Source organism: Nanorana parkeri, unplaced genomic scaffold (genome assembly GCF_000935625.1).
Source record: "Nanorana parkeri isolate BGI_ZX_2015 unplaced genomic scaffold, ASM93562v1 scaffold1862, whole genome shotgun sequence".
Classification (NCBI taxonomy): domain Eukaryota; kingdom Metazoa; phylum Chordata; class Amphibia; order Anura; family Dicroglossidae; genus Nanorana; species Nanorana parkeri.
Genome location: NW_017308130.1, coordinates 275,375 through 279,092, shown reverse-complemented (window position 1 = coordinate 279,092; position 3,718 = coordinate 275,375). Strand labels below are relative to the sequence as shown.

The 3,718-nt window shown below is 41.3% G+C and overlaps 1 long non-coding RNA gene across 1 annotated transcript in view; it reads right to left on the bottom strand.

Moving 5' to 3' along the window:
• Positions 1–337: 337 nt before the first annotated feature.
• Positions 338–3,718, bottom strand: part of LOC108799963 — a 5,776-nt gene continuing 2,395 nt past the window's right edge. Inside the window, exon 2 of the long non-coding RNA XR_001942062.1 lies at positions 338–389. This is a non-coding gene — a long non-coding RNA (uncharacterized LOC108799963). The remainder of the gene's footprint in view (positions 390–3,718) is intronic.

Genomic DNA, 3,718 nt, shown 5'->3' with positions numbered 1-3,718 from the left:
GACTGGTGAGACACCGCCAAATTTTTCAAGATATAGATATAGATATAGATATATATATATAATCTCCAAGGGTTCTGAAGATTGGCATCTGAGAAGGTCCAATTAGTAGGAAAAAGTAGACAAGGTACCTTTAGCTATACTTTTGTTTCTCTGAAGATGCTACAGGTCCACATATGGGCCAGTAGCCTTCCATCTGTAACTGAAAGCTTGTTCACACCAAATCCAGAATCCAGACCAGACCTTCAGAAAAACTACTATTCCAGGTGGGGAAACCCCCCCCCCAAACACAACCCACTAAACAAACGTGTATCAATTAAGTAATGCTATTAGCTACTTACCTCTGGTTGTTTGTGATCTGGTTATTTTTCATAGGCACATTAAAGTCAACCCTAGGGAAAAAAAAATGCATTAGACAATGTTTTTTCTTATATCAATAAGATTTTATTGCTGCAAGTTTGTACCACTCCCATCGGCAACCAATAGATGAAAATGTAAAAAAGCCAACTAGACAAAACTATTTAACAATTAAAATACCTAAAATGTTCACTAGAGAAGGTCTGTTACAGATTACTAAATCTGGCATTTTAATGTGCTAAATAAAATAAAAAAGTGTCAAATTGACTGAGCTGTCTACAGTAAAAAAGACGCCATTTGTTAGCTTTACTCTATGGTGGTGACTGCGGTCCCGTCGCTTCAGTGATTTTCCCCATGGTGGACACAGATTTTTTTTTTTTTTTCCTTCAGTTTTATAAAAAGAAACAATGATAAAAGATTCTTGCTGCAATCACAAATGCCTTGACAAATATTTTGAATACAGGTCTCTATTAGCCAAGCTTCCTCTGCTGTGCCAATGCAACCAAGGTTACAACATCAATTATCAAATAAACAGTTAAATAATGCTGTCAGAATGCACAGAACGCTGAGCCAAGGTTCACAAGAACTATCCCAGTTAACTTCTAATGAGCCTGTGTCTATTAAAATCTCTGCAATCATTTAGGATAATCTCCTAAATAGATGTGTTATTTCTAGGGCTGCAACAACTAATCGATGATTGAAAAAGTTGTCAACTTTTTCAATCATCGATTAATCGTCTTCCGATTGGTTGGCCCTGTTCACGGCTCCACACACGCTGCGAGCCACACCTCCTCCCCACCTCACGCTCGCAGTTGCCAGACCTGCCCGCCCGCATCCACGCCGCACCTCCTCCCTGCCTCACGCTCACCGCCCGCCCAAATCCCAATCGGCACAGGGACGCGGGGAGAAGTAAGGAGGAGCAGGTGTGGGCGGTAGAGTGACAGGCCCGATCTCAGAAACAGTTGCTGGAAGACTGCTCAGGTAAGCCTGCACTTTCCCCCACATGGTACTCTATAATGTATTGCTGGGATTTGTATTCCTCTATAGCTGATGGTACATTGTGCTGTATATTATACCATCAGCTATAAAGGAATACAAATCCCAGCAATACATTTTACACTGTATGTATAATGTATTGCTGGGATTTGTTGTACTCTATAGCTGGTGGTATTCTGCATTGCACTGTATAGAGGACTACAAATCCCAGCACTACTACATTATACAGCGCAATACCACCAGCTATAGGAGGAGTACAACACCCATCAGTAGCACATTATACATCACAATGCAGAATACCGCCAGCTATAGTGCACTATTGCTGGGATTTGTTGTATTCCTCTATAGCTGGTGGTAATCTAAATTGTGTATTCCTCTATAGCCGGTGCCATTCTGCATTCATTGCTGTATAATTTTACACTTTTCATTTCACTATATTGCACACACTTTTTTTTTTTTACTTCCACCGCTCCAAGCTTGCTCCTGTGATGGACTACAATCTCAAAACAAACTAGTAGTCCCATCACTGGAGCCGTTTTTAAAAAAAAATTTTAATCCGATTAATCGAACTTAATAAATCGGCTAACTAATCGATTTTGAAAATAATAGTTAACTGCAGCTCTAGTTATTTCCCTGAAAGACAGTTGTAAAATAAGTTCGCATTACACAATTCATCTGAATATTTCACTGCTATTACTAAAGCAACCTCTAGACCAGGGATAGGTAACCTCAGCACTTCAGCTGTGGTTAAACTACAAATCCCATCATACCTCAGTCATTCCAGTGGCTGGCAGATTCTTGCAATGCCTCATGGGACCTTTAGTTCCACAACAGCTGGAGTGCTGAGGTTGCCTTCCCCTGCTCTAGGCAAACATAATCCAGCCACCAGACAACCTTTCAGAAGATGATACAAAGCCTGCATGTTACCCCAAGAAAATGTGCATGTCTTCCACTTTCTCATTGATTAACTTGTTGGTTTCCTCTTTTCCAAGAAAGCTTGGACAGTAGAGGTCTGCCTCACCCAGAGCAGATCAACAGACATTAACATTTGTCTGCAAATGGCCATATCAGGCAAATGCTGTCACCTTTGGCACCAGACCTGATGATTCCTGAGATAACATAACCAGAGTACTTTCAGTCAGACATTGACACAGGCCAACAGTATGCACAGCCTGAATACAGGAAGTCTGGCCCATGTACATATTACACAAAAAAAATGCAATGCAATTTATACATTTTTATTTATTTTATTAATTGCATTTTACACAAACAAGCGCAATTCCTTGTATTCCAGTATGTGGCACGGTGACTCAGCTCTTATAACGCAAGTCAATCTCCTTCCTGGCAGAATTACAATAAAAGCATGCAGAGACATGCACAGGAATAAAACGGTAAACAAAAGCGGCTCCCCACCATGTAATCCATGCTCTCACATCAGAAGGGTTCACCGGCTGCGCAGCGTCCCCTGTTCATTGTTACATGCAGAGGCCCGGCCTATATAGCAAACGCATTGTATATATACACAGATGTCAAGCTCCATGCTTTAATCTGGATCACTTATTCCTCCACAGCAAATAGTCAAAGATCAGTAATGACCTAGAATGGCTTAGTGCCACCGGCTAAACTATGACAGATTAGTCCAGCATGGAAGGCAGGCACTTCCTATAGTAAACTATAAAATGTATAAAACATCAGGACTTTAGAATGCTGAAACATAAGACCGCTGTTGTGTAAAGAAAAAAGAAAAAATACGACCCAAACCCTCAATCTTAGCAAAACTTTCTGTGCAGGAACACTGTCTAGACTGCACTGAATGCTGCAGGTCTAATCATTTTATAGCTCCCGTCAGCATGCGCCCCACCCAGAGAATATTTCCAAACATGGCAGAACATATCCCAGAATCATGGAGGCTCCAGATCTGCTCTGCCATTCAGTACCCGTGTGTAAAGCCCCATTCATGCTTTTGGAGCATTTAAAATCATGAAGAGATCTGTCCCATTCCAGTCAAAAGGCATCATCACTGCTTATGCTTTCAGGTCTAGCGTCAATGGCTAGAATTAGACATTTATCTTCACCGGTTTTGCATGAATTTAACTCAGTGCTAGAAAATTCCCAAGAACCAGCTAGCCAATGCACCTTAGAATTTACCACTGGTGCCCAACATTTGGTGTTTGCTCTTGCCTTCAATGGAGTAGACACCTAAAAATCCAGCAGGCTCCTGAACTCCATATGCATTTTGCACCTTTGATTTAACTAAAACTGAACATGCACAGGGGTCAACAGAGTCCTACATTAAAAAAACCCGAAACCCCTGCACCATGTAAACCAGCTGCAGCAATGCAGAAGTTAAACTTGGCATCATGTCAGC